The 13685-nt window shown below is 44.1% G+C and overlaps 1 long non-coding RNA gene across 1 annotated transcript; it reads left to right on the top strand.

Annotated features, from left to right (window-relative positions):
* Window positions 1–226: 226 nt before the first annotated feature.
* LOC123465993 lies at window positions 227–12470 on the top strand. Its single transcript, XR_006641270.1, has 3 exons — window positions 227–437; window positions 1712–1899; window positions 9775–12470. It is a non-coding gene; the product is annotated as an uncharacterized LOC123465993 (long non-coding RNA).
* The last annotated feature ends 1215 nt before the right edge of the window (window positions 12471–13685 follow it).

Here is a 13685-nt window from a genome sequence, read left to right as displayed (position 1 = left end):
AAAACAGATAGATTTGCATGTTTTATATAGTGGAGGGAAAAGGGTTGAAAATAATTCAGGCTAAAATTACGGATCAGCAGAAGGGAGAGGAGAGTTTTGATCAGAAGCTACAGACCTTCTTCCTCCTGCCTCCTCCTCTCCACCCCAGAGGCGCCCGTGGACTCCCGGCCTGGCCGTGTTGCCAGCTCTCAGCTCCTCCCCTGCCTCAGCCCTGTGTGAGGAGGGAGTCCAACTAAATGATCTCTTCGAAGCCCTTTCTGTTTTAATTTTCTGTCCTTCAAGAAGACAGAGTCAGGTGTGGGTGGGTGGAGATGAGGGACCCTCAGCAGCTAGAGTAGAAGGATGGCTCCCCCACTTAGGGCTGAGAGAAGACTCAATACCCAGGCCCAGCTTTACCACTTGTTATAACGTTGAAACCTGCCACTCCCGTATCATTGGTAAGTATCCACTCCCTGGTCCTCCCCCTCAATAACCTGGGACCCCCTACCCTCCTAGGATCCAGCAATGAGAGGGTAACACCTGACACAGTGAGTGTGTGTGTGTGTGTGTGTGTGTGTGTAGGGGGACCACCCACTCAGGACTGGGCTCCAGTGACACTTCCACCACGTGTTTAGTCAATCATCGTTTAGTCTGCTGTCATCCAGGGAGACACCTTGAAAGAGAAAGCCTGGGGGTGAGGGTGGTGCGGGGAGTAAAGAGGGAAGGGACTGTAGATCATCCCTGAAAAAAGTATGCTGTGGTCTGATTTTGTAAACTAATTCAGCTCAATCCTGCTCTGTGCATTTCAGCAAAAGCCTGACTCCTCCATGGCCTTCTCTGAGGTTTCTGTAATGAGGCCCTGGCAGTGCAGTGGGCAGTGATTTGAGGTCTCCTGTAAGTGTCTCATGATGTGGGGAATTGCATAAGTGCTGGTGCGTGCTCTTGTGTCTGGCGTTCACCTCTCTGCAGAGGGAGCTCCCAGACTCATCATCCTGGTGGTTCTGAGGAGCCTGCAACTGGGTATACCGAGCTGATCTCTTAAATCCGACGGCCCTTTGTTCTCTGACTCAAAGGGAAATGAACTCTGCATTTTGCATCGTGTCCAAACTGTTCCAAGGTCAGAAGTCAGGCTGAGGATGATTCAGGGTTCAGGGGAAAGGCTCTAGAGACCTGGTTCAACCTTTGGGCAAACAATCTTCCTTCCTTTCCCAGCATTGTCCTGGTTTTAGCTCTCAAAGTCCCTTGTCCCAGAAAACCCTCTAGTCCTATGTAGTCTGGTGTGGTCACTTGTCCCTAGTTCTTTCACTTCATTGAAAGTGTCAAACTGTTAGTCCGCTCAGTTGTGTCTGACTCTTTGAGACCCCATGGACTCTAGCCCGCCAGGCTCCTCTGTCTACAGGAGGCAAGAATACTGGAGTGGGTTGCCATTCCCTTCTTGAGGAGATCTTCCCAACCCAAGGATCAAACCTGGGTCTGCCCCATTGCATGCTGATTCTTTACCGCCTGAGCCACCAGGGAAGCTGGTAATTTAACCTCTTTGAACATTTGTTTCTCCATATGTGAAATGAGGATAATGGTAACAGCCTTATATGGTATTTGAGGGCTGGTGTTGATATCCACCCAGAGATTGTTCAGGAAGAAAAGAGGATTGGGTGAGAAAAATTATATCTTTCTTCCTCTGGTCCCAGAAGGAGTGGATGTCTCATCTCCCCAGGCGTTTTTCCTTTTCCAGGTGTAGGCGTGAGGACAGCACTTGAAGATCCTGGAACAGTCTACAGAAAGTCTTGCAGGCCCTGGCTAATGCGAAAGGGCAGATTAAGGGCTCTCCCAGCTCTACGATTATCTGATTAAGTGTAAATGGCAGAAGCAGATGCCTGTTTGCAGAAGTCACTTTTAGCAGCTACCACTTGGAAGGCACAAGTAAGATTATGAAGCCTTTTCAATTTCTTTGCTGCCCCTTAGCTATTGTCTGCAGTGTCTTACCTAATAGCCATGTTCCGAATATCTCCTTGTAACTACTGTTTCAGGGCTGAAAAAGGAAAAGAAGTCAGTGTTTTCAAAAGACTCCTTTGCGAGGCATTTGCAGCACAAGGGTGGATTTCAGAGGCATCTTAATCCCTGGCAGTGGCTGAGGGCTGTCTTGGAGACCAGAAGCATCAAGCAAGAACTTGGATGACAAAAGAGAGGCGGGGTGGTGGGGGTGGGGGGTGGGGATTGTGTATTCAAATGCCCTGATAATAGAAGGCCTTAATCAAAGACGCTATTATAGAAAACAAGCCATAGGCTGATAGGGAGTATTTGGAACATGAAGGTGTCAAAGGGATCCAGGCTTTCTCTGAAAGGAAGGAAATGACTGGGGAAGAGTTCTGTCAGTGCTAAGGACAGGAGGAGGCCCTTTTTAGGAAGATCCCAAGGCCAGGGGATTATTTAAAGTACAAACATCATCACCACCCCAGCCCTCTCACCCTGACTGCAAATGAAATAAGAATCATTACAATTAGTGCCAGGGTCTAACTGAAAATAGAAGTCTTCAAAAGTTGGAAAATTCAGCATGCAAGACTCTGGCACAATAATAACTAACTAGCTTGTGTCCAAGGCAAGTGTCAGTCACTCAGTTAGTCGTGTCTGACTCTGTGACCCCATGGATGGTAGCCCGCCAAGGTCCTCTGTCCATGGGATTCTCCAGGCTGAAATACTGGAGTGGGTCGCCTTTCCTTTCTCCAGGTTGTCTTCCCAACCTGACGATCAAACCCGGGTCTCCTGAACTGCAGGTAGGTTCTTTACCATCTGAGCCACGAAGGAAGTTCAAGGCAATTGATGGAATAATTTTGCATAGTTAGGACACCTTTGGGAGTAGAAAGAAAAAAGAACTCTGCAATGAGGAATTTACTGATGTACACAAACAAGAGTATAACCGGAGGTGTCAAAGCCAGCCTACAGTACCTCCTTCACATTTTCGTTCTCAGCCTCCTTCACAGGTCGTTCTCTAACAAAGGGGAAGAATGTCAAGGAGAGCAACAGTGCTGTCTTAAGGGAGTGTACAAAACTGCCCCCCAGATTCTGGGGAAATCTGAGAAGTAGATGTTTCTAGGTTACCAGATCATCTTTTCTCCTATGTGCTCTACTCTTTTCAAAAGACAATTAAAATCTAGAATAATTAGTTTAAAGTCAAGAAATTTGATTATCAGAGTAGCCTGTTAAGCCATACCCATTAGCAGCATAGTGCTCAAAGGACAAAGAATCTGACTACAATGCAGGAGACCCAGGGTTGATCCCTGGGTCAGGAAGATCCCCTGGAGAAGGAAATGGCAATCCACTCCAGTATTCTTGCATCTCCTAAAAACCTTCTTTAAATTTTAAGGAAAGGTTTTCATTAAGGCTGTTAATGTCATTAGAATATTTTAGGATTAAATGTCCTTTTTGTTAAAGTGTAATGATCAAATGTTATCTATGGGATTTCATTCCCTCCCAAATTTTCTATCATTCTAATGTCCCTAGTTATGTAACTTCACATGGCATAGAATTTTTCATGACTTTCAGTTCAGTTAAGTTCAGTTGCTCAGTCATGTCCGACTCTTTGTGACCCCAGGAATCGAAGCACGCCAGGCCTCCCTGTCCATCACCAACTCCCGGAGTTTACCCAAACTCATGTCCATCGAGTCCGTGATGCCATCCAGCCATCTCATCCTCTGTCGTCCCCTTCTCCTCCTGCCCTCAACCTTTCCCAGCATCAGGGTCTTTTCCAATGAGTCAACTCTTCGCATGACGTGGTCAAAGTATTGGACTTTCAGTCTCAGCATCAGTCCTTCCAATGAACACCCAGGACTGATCTCCTTTAGAATGGACTGGTTGGATCTCCTTGCAGTCCAAGGGACTCTCAAGACTCTTCTCCAACACTACAGTTCAACCACTGGAAAAACCATAGACAGACCTTTGTTGGCAAAGTAATGTCTCTGCTTTTGAATATGCTATGTAGGTTGGTCATAACTTTCCTTCCAAGGAGTAAGTGTCTTTTAATTTCATGGCTGCAATCACCATATGCAGTGATTTTGGAGCCCACAAAAATAAAGTCTGACCCTGTTTCCACTGTTTCCCCATCTATTTCCCATGAAGTGATGGGACCAGATGCCATGATCTTCGTTTTCTGAATGTTGAGCTTTAAGCCAACTTTTTCATTCTCCACTTTCACTTGCATCAAAAGGCTTTTGAGTTCCTCTTCACTTTCTGCCATAAGGGTGGTGTCATCTGCATATCTGAGGTTATTGATACTTCTCCCGGCAATCTTGATTCCATCTTGTGCTTCTTCCAGTCCATCGTTTCTCATGATGTACTCTGCATATAAGTTAAATAAGCAGGGTGACAATATACAGCCTTGACATACTCGTTTTCCTATTTGAAACCGGTCTGTTGTTCCATGTCCAGTTCTAACTGTTGCTTCCTGACCTGCATACAGATTTCTCAAGAGGCAGGTCAGGTGGTCTGGTATTCCCATCTCTTTCAGAATTCTCCACAGTTTATTGTGATCCACACAGTCAAAGGCTTTGGCATAGTCAATAAAGCAGAACTAGATGTTTTTCTGGAACTCTCTTGCTTTTTTCATGATCCAGCAGATGTTGGCAATTTGATCTCTGACTTTTCGAAAACCAGCTTGAACATCTGGAAGTTCACAGTTCACGTATTGCTGAAGCCTGGCTTGGAGAATTTTGAGCATTACTTTACTAGCATGTGAGATGAGTGCAATTGTGTGGTAGTTTGAGCATTCTTTGGCATTGCCTTTCTTTGGGATTGGAATGAAAACTGACCTTTTCCAGTCCTGTGGCCACTGCTGAGTTTTCCAAATTTGCTGGAATATTTGGTGCAACACTTTCACAGCATCATCTTTCAGGATTTGAAATAGCTCAACTGGAATTCCATCACCTCCACTAGCTTTGTTCGTAGTGATCCTTTAAGGCCCACTTGACTTCATATTCCAGGATGTCTGGCTCTAGGTCAGTGATCACACCATCGTGATTATCTGGGTCATGAAGATCTTTTTTTGTACAGCTCTTCTGTGTATTCTTGCCACCTCTTCTTAATATCTTCTGCTTCTGTTAGGTCCATACCATTTCTGCCTTTATTGAGCCCATCTTTGCATGAAATGTTCCCTTGGTATCTCTAATTTTCTTGAAGAGATCTCTAGTCTTTCCCATTCTGTTGTTTTCTTCTATTTCTTTGCATTGATCGCTGAGGAAGGCTTTCTTATCTCTCTTTACTATTCTTTGGAACTCTGCATTCAGATGCTTATATCTTTCCTTTTCTCCTTTGCTTTTTGCTTCTCTTTTTTTCACAGCTATTTGTAAGGCCTCCTCAGACAGCCATTTTGCTTTTTTGCATTTCTTTTCTTTGGGGATGGTCTTGATCCCTGTCTCCTGTACAATGTCACAAACCTCTGTCCATAGTTCATCAGGAAGTCTATCAGATCTCATCCCTTAAATCTATTTCTCACTTCTACTGTATAATCATAAGGGATTTGATTTAGGTCGTACCTGAATGGTCTAGTGGTTTTCCCTACTTTCTTCAATTTAAGTCTGAATTTGGCAATAAGGAGTTCATGATCTGAGCCACAGTCAGCTCCCGGTCTTGTTTTTGCTGACTGTATAGAGTGTCTCCATCTTTGGCTGCAAAGAATATAATCAATCTGATTTCGGTGTTGACCATCTGGTCTCCTTGTAACCTGGGTTTCACATATGCAGCAACCTAATTCATTTAAGGAGGCTTGAACAATTGGATGGCATCACCGACTCGATGGACATGAGTTTGAACAAGCACCAGGAATCGGCGATGGACAGAGAAGCCTGGCGTGCAGCAGTCCATGGGGTTGCAAAAAGTCAGACATGACCGAGCAACTGAACTGACTGAAAGAAAAATCTATTGATTTGGGGGATTTGATATTGGTCTCTCTCAATATTATACACACATTTTAAATTTTATTTTCTTTGTATGTCTAAAGCAAAGAAAAAAAAAAAAAAGGCTCATCCCACTGTCTCATTAGGGAAGCCACAAGTCTTTGGCTTTCCTGACCTAGCACTTACCTTGCACTTGTTGTTTTCAAAATACCATTCAATCATTAAATAGCCAGTTCCCACTACATCTTTGTAAAATGTGAACATTCTTGCCATTTTTAGTAAAGGAAATTGAAGCCAAGGCACCAAGGTGACCTGTGCAAGGTGATGTAACAAATCAGGAGTAGATGCAGAGGTCTGCCATTCCCTGAACTAAAGCTTTGTCCAGGGGAAGCCCAGGGACAGATTCTCATGGCCACATCCTTATCTTCTCTTCCCAGAAGCCACATGCCCACTTTCCCCCTTGCTGTGCAGTCATTAGAGGGGCAGCAGGAAAGGCAGAGTTTAGCCCATGCCCAGCAAACAAGGAGGATGACTAGCAGATGCCCACTGGGAGTAGGCTTGTTATTAGTGTTTGTAAAACTTCCCCCGTAAGTCCCAGAAATCTTAAGGAAAGACTTTGGAATATGAGTCAGCAGGTGGGCATCCCAGTGCAATTTCTTTGGTACTTACTGAGTAGTGAGATCTGGGAACTTCAGGCTATATGATAATAATACTACTGAAGATACAGAATGTGTTCCTTCTAGTCCTATAATGCTGTCATCTTCTTGATCACGGACTCTATTAGCAACAAGCCCCGCCCCCAGTACTTTGGTCTTGTGTTATGCCAAAAACAATAATTATGCCAAAAACAATAATAGCAACCTTTATTCTTAATTCAAGGAAGTTTCTGCAGGAAAGAGTTCCAGACATCTTATGTGGCAGCCTTTCCCTGAGGACTGGTAGGCACCATAATGCCCTGTAGTATTTGCAAAGTTCTCTGTTATTTCTCTGGTGAGGAAAGATTGCATGTAATTGGCTGGTCTTATACTTGAGTGAAGGGAAACCAATGGCATGCACATTATCTTGTTTAAAATAATTCAAGATGCCACTCAGACCAGCATGTTCCTCTTAGGCAGACCATTGAAGCAAAATTACATTTACTAAACTGCATTCTCCTCTCCTGAGGTATCAAACATACCGTTTCCTTGCTTTTTTCTTTAGTCATTTACTTTAAAACTATGACTGGCTTATTACTAGGCAGAAGTATATTTAGTAAGGTATGCTTCACTTTGATTATATGATACTTTGATTACAGGAGACAGGGATCAAGACCATCCCCATGGAAAAGAAATGCAAAAAAGCAAAATGGCTGTCTGGGGAGGCCTTACAAATAGCTGTGAAAAAAAGAGAAGTGAAAAGCAAAGGAGAAAAGGAAAGATGTAAGCATCTGAATGCAGAGTTCCAAAGAATAGTAAAGAGAGATAAGAAAGCCTTCCTCAGTGATTAATGCAAAGAAATAGAAGAAAACAACAGAATGGGAAAGACTAGAGATCTCTTCAAGAAAATTAGAGATACCAAGGGAACATTTCATGCAAAGATGGGCTCGATAAAGGCAGAAATGGTATGGACCTAACAGAAGCAGAAGATATTAAGAAGAGGTGGCAAGAATACACAGAAGAACTGTACAAAAAAGATCTTCATGACCCAGATAATCACGATGGTGTGATCAGAGCCTAGAGCCAGACATCCTGGAATATGAAGTCAAGTGGGCCTTAAAGGATCACTACGAACAAAGCTAGTGGAGGTGATGGAATTCCAGTTGAGCTATTTCAAATCCTGAAAGATGATGCTGTGAAAGTGTTGCACCAAATATTCCAGCAAATTTGGAAAACTCAGCAGTGGCCACAGGACTGGAAAAGGTCAGTTTTCATTCCAATCCCAAAGAAAGGCAATGCCAAAGAATGCTCAAACTACCACACAATTGCACTCATCTCACATGCTAGTAAAGTAATGCTCAAAATTCTCTAAGCCAGGCAATATGTGAACCATGAACTTCCAGATGTTCAAGCTGGTTTTAGAAAAGGCAGAGGAACCAGAGATCAAATTGCCGACATCCACTGGATCATGGAAAAAGCAAGAAAGTTTCCAGAAAAACATCTATTTCTGCTTTATTGACTATGCCAAAGCCTTTGACTGTGTGGATCACAATAAACTGTGGAGAATTCTGAAAGAGATGGGAATACCAGACCACCTGACCTGCCTCTTGAGAAATCTGTATGCAGGTCAGGAAGCAACAGTTAGAACTGGACATGGAACAACAACTGGTTCCAAATAGGAAAAGGAGTACGTCAAGGCTGTATATTGTCACCCTGCTTATTTAACTTATATGCAGAGTACATCATGAGAAACACTGGACTGGAAGAAACACAAGCTAGAATCAAGATTGCCGGGAGAAGTATCAATAACCTCAGATATGCAGATGACACCACCCTTATGGCAGAAAGTGAAGAGGAACTCAAAAGCCTTTTGATGCAAGTGAAAGTGGAGAATGAAAAAGTTGGCTTAAAGCTCAACATTCAGAAAACAAAGATCATGGCATCTGGTCCCATCACTTCATGGGAAATAGATGGGGAAACAGTGGAAACAGGGTCAGACTTTATTTTTGTGGGCTCCAAAATCACTGCAGATGGTGACTGCAGCCATGAAATTAAAGGACGCTTACTCCTTGGAAGGAAAGTTATGACTAATCTAGATAGCATATTCAAAAGCAGAGACATTACTTTGCCAACAAAGGTTCATCTAGTCAAGGCTATGGTTTTTCCTGTGGTCATGTATGGATGTGAGAGTTGGACTGTGAAGAAGGCTGAGCGCCGAAGAATTGATGCTTTTGAACTGTGGTGTTGGAGAAGACTCTTGAGAGTCCCTTGGACTGCAAGGAGATCCAACCAGTCCATTCTGAAGGAGATCAGCCCTGGGATTTCTTTGGAAAGAATGATGCTAGAGCTGAAACTCCAGTACTTTGGCCACCTCATGTGAAGAGTTGACTCATTGGAAACGACTGATGCTGGGAGGGATTAGGGGCAGGAGGAGATGGGGACGACAGAGGATGAGGTGGCTGGATGGCATCACTGACTTGATGGACGTGAGTCTGAGTGAACTCCGGGAGTTGGTGATGGACAGGGAGGCCTGGCGTGCTGTGATTCATGGGGTTGCAAAGAGTCGGACACGACTGAGCAACTGAACTGAACTGAAGGTAGAATAGTACATGATGTGGACTTCTTTATGAGCAAGAATATAAACTGAGGCATCTCATATTCATATCAAGGTACCATCTTTGTGTCTTGCACACAAATCCTAAGCATGTGGATATAATCATTTAGGCCTATTTTCATAATCACTACTAGGAAATTCATCCTATTGCTCATTTCAAATTGGCTGCTGAGAAACTCAGAGCCCAATTTAGTGCTCAGCTTCATTATATAGTCTTAGTTTAGGTTTTCAGTTATAAAATCTTCACAATGTTTTACGTGCATGCTAAGTCACTTCAGTCGTGTTCAACTCTTTGCAACCCTATGGACTATAGCCCACCAAGCTCCTCTGTCCATGGAGTTCTCCAGACAAGAACACTGGAGTGGGTTGCCCCTTCCTACTCCAGAGGATCTTCCTGACCCAAGGACTGAAATTGCCAGCATTGTCAGGCAGATTCTTTACCACTGCACCAATTGGGTTGCTTTGTGTTATTGAAACCCCCTGAAATGCTCTCAACTATGTTATCATCCTTAAATTGAAAGAACTGAATCTCAGAGAAATGAAGAAATGTGTCCAAGGTGACAGAAATGTGCCATAAGAAATGTGCCCATGCTGGTAACAATCAGGGAAGATTTAAATTCCTATCTTTGACTTTAAATCCATGCTTTCCCTTGTACCCTAGATTCTTCTCTGGAGGAAGTGGGACTTTGCAGCAAAGAAGAAAGAGAAGACAACTAACTGGCTGGTCCGGGTACCTTGATAGAGACCTCTCAGAGGATGGCACACAGGGTTCCCCTCTGACTACAAGAGTCAGAGGTTCTGTTTATGACAGTATTCTCCCATCACTCACCCTTAAAAACTGGCAGTCATTCCCAACCCCTCCTGTTCCCTCGATCCCTGCTCCAGTCACCAGTCACCTCATTTCTGCTCTAGCGATGCCTCTCATGTCCTTTCCATTCCATCCATACCTTATGCTAACACTTCAAGTTCACATTACCTCATGTCCAGACCATTTCGAGGGCCTTTTAGCCCGTCTCCCAAGCTCCATGTCACCCCTCCCACCACCACATTATTCCTCAAGAAACTGCTTCCATCATGTGATTTCACTGTTCAAAACCCCCTAATGACTACCCAGTGTCTACTGAATACAGCTCAGCTTTCTAGAACAACATTCAAGTTTCTTTTTAATCTAATTCCAATCTTCATTTCCAAATGCTTTCCTCAGGATTCCTCTGTAAGAATCCTATGATTTAGTCAGGACGGTTTCCTTGTTATTCCTTAAACATGCTATTTCCTTCCTCCGAGCCTTTGGTGGTGAGTTCTCTTTCGTGTCCAACTCTTTGTGACCCCATAGACTGTAACCCTCCAGACTCCTCTGTCCATGGAATTTTCCAAGCAGGAATACTGGAGTGGGTTGCCATTTCTTTCTCCAGGGGATCTTCCCGACCCAGGGATTGAAACTGCATCTCTGCATTGCAGAAGGGTTCTTTACCACTGAGCCACCTGGGAATCCAAGCCTTTACCCACTCCAGTCCCCACACTTGGCTCACCCTCCTCCAGCTGCCACAGCCCAGCTCACTCTCTCCCCACTGTGATGCCTTCCCTTGCTCACTCCAGGGAATGGAGCCTCTCCCTGTTCGAATCATACCGCACATTCAGCACTCAGCCCCTACTGCCTCATATTACCAATTAGCCTTTAGCATATGCTTTACTTTCCCTGTTGTGACTGTCTTATAGCCAGAGGACTGAGGGAGAGGGGTGGTGGGAGGCCTGTGACGTGGGCTATGGTGGTGCAGATGGGTGGTTATGCTCTTGGGCTCAGAAATCACATAAGGTGGGTTCACCTCTCAGCTCTGCACTAACTAAGGACACACTCTTATTAAGACACCTAATCTTGGGCTCCAAAATCACTGTGGACAGTTACTGCAGCCATGAAATTAAAAGAACTTGCTCCTTGGAAGAAAAGCTATGACAAACTCGATGGACATGAGTTTGAGCAAACTCCAGGAGATAGTGAAGGACAGGGAAGACTGGCATGCTGCAGTCCCTGTGGTCACAGAGTCAGACACAACTTAGCAACTGAACAACAACAGATCTCTCAGTGTCTTCATCTGTAAGATGGGGATAATGACAGTCCTTTCCTTATAGTGGTGTTGTGAGGATTAAATGAGTGAATATGTAAAGAGCTCTTACCCAGGACTGACACATATTAATAGATAAAGCTCAGTTAATATTAGTTACCTTTATTTTCATTATCAAACAAAAGAAGGTTTATGATGTATCAATACTAGACACTGTATAAATGACCTTATTTAATCTGAACGTCTGCCCTATGAAGTAAGAGGATCATGCCCTAGCTAGCCCCGCTGTGGAACCCTCTGACTAGCCCTGAAATGCTAAATCAGGACTTTTACACGAGACAAAAATACACACCAGTTATATTTAAGCCATGTTTAACATCCCTGTTGCAGCTGAACTTAATTCTAACAGTCACGATTCCTGTCACTCTAGTGCTGCACGCAGCTAACGTCTCTCTGGTGGCCATGAGAAATTTCTAGGATTTTACAAACACTCTATTAAGAGGAAATGATCCAATTTAACTGTTCAGCTCTCTCTTTGAGTGAGCAGGAAGATATTTGATTGAGGAATAAGAGAGAAGCATAGATTCTTTCTAAATGGGTGGGGAAAAGTGGGACTAAAATTAGGGACTCTAGGCTGCAATCATCCATAACACCATGGGGACACTGGGTCTCACTGTTGGCACAGTTTCTTCAGATAACCAATAGCAGCACCAGAAATGGATGTTTTGCACAATGTGAATCTAAACCCAGCCTCAGATCAGGAACATGACTGGAGCTGGCTTTGGGTCATGGTTAGCAATTTGTGTTGTCATGACCTTGATTTGTTCTTCATGCATCCACACCTTAGAGATAAAGACAAGTAAAATATAAAAACAATAAGTAGGTGGTCGAATTAGTGGCACCACACCCCTTACCCCAACCTCATTTTGACTTGTTGGAGGTGCTTGTCCTTCACTAGAGCTGTGAATTGTAGCTACTCACATGCTCAGATTCTCCTGCAGCATAAGGCACAGACATGAGATCCAATTTAGTACAACTGACCTGTGACATCTGCTGAGAGCCTTATGGGAACCTCCTTCTTTGCTGGATATATTCTTGTTGACATGTGGTGCCTGGAACTGCTGCAGCTGTCTTGTTAGTAGGAGGGAGACATGGTTGAGATACCCAGGAAGGCAGAGCCAAGAGATGGGAAATATCTAGATCCATGAAGACATCATCGATCCAATCCTTTAAAGTTGGACTGAATCTAGGTTTATTGCTATGTGAAAGAATAAATGTCCTTATGTTTAATTAATTTTGGTTAGATATTCTGTGTGTGCGTGCTAACTCGCTTCAGTCGTATCTGACTCTTTGTGACCCCGTGGACTGTAGCCCGCCAGGGTCCTCTGTCCGTGGTACTCTCCAGGCAAGAATACAGGAGTGGGTTGCCATGCCCTACTCCAGGGGATCTCCAGTCCCAGGGATCAAACCCGAATCTCTTAAGTTTCCTGAAGGGGCAGGCAGGTTCTTTGCCGCTACCGCCATCTGGGAAGCCCCATAGATATTCCGTTATTTGTAGAGTAACTTACTGATACAGTAGCCAAAACCATTTTACCTTCTAAGCTGTGATGCTACATCTTTAGTACATCTTTAGCTACATCTTTATAGTCCACCCTGTGTCTTACCCTTTCTGGCATGTTGTTTCCTCATTTTCTGATGACAAGCTAGGGAAATATGTTATATCCACTGAATGGAAGATTATATAGATAGGTGATCTGTGTTCAAAGCCTGACTTTACCCTTGTGACATTGGGAGAATTACTTTTTGTGTCTTGGCTTCCTCATCCATTAAATGGCAACAAGAATTATCTTGCCTCATAGGACTGTACTGAGGATTAAGGGAGCTAATACATAAACATTGTCTTGCCTAGTGGCTCAGAGGATAAAGCATCTGCCTGCAATGCAGGAGACCTGGGTTCAATACCTGGGTTGGGAAGATCCCCTGGAGAAGGAAATGGCAACCCACTCCAGTATTCTTGCCTGGAGAATCCCATGGACCAAGGAGCCTGGTGGGCTATAGTCCATGGGGTCGCAAAGGGTCGGACATGACTGAGCGACTTCACTTTCTTTCTTTCTTTCTTTAATACATAAACAATACTTAGAAGAATGCCTGGCTCATAGCAAGTCATCAATCAATTTACATTAGCTTTGTCTTCATGCTCCCCAGCAGTGGCCCCTTCTGCATGTTTCTGAGGCATTTTGCTGTCACACTTTCCATCCTCGTTTTCCCTTGCCAAGCACCGCTGGAAAGAGCTGGAAAGATGTGGGACAGACATGGTCAGCTCAGTGCTTGTGCTAGCTTGCATTGCCAGGATCATCAGAAAAGAAGCTTCATGGACAGAAAGGAAGAAATATTTTGTCTGGAAACACCATATAGAAGCCAAAATTCCCTATGCTCCCCAGATCCCACGCTCTGGATGCCCTTCACCCTGTGCACTGCGGCAGATGATGGGCTCCTGGAGCTGTTTCCCACA

Source organism: Bubalus bubalis, chromosome 7, assembly GCF_019923935.1.
Source record: "Bubalus bubalis isolate 160015118507 breed Murrah chromosome 7, NDDB_SH_1, whole genome shotgun sequence".
NCBI lineage: Eukaryota > Metazoa > Chordata > Mammalia > Artiodactyla > Bovidae > Bubalus > Bubalus bubalis.
The sequence above is the reverse complement of the archived record's forward strand: the minus strand, read 5'-3'. Positions and strand labels throughout refer to the sequence as shown.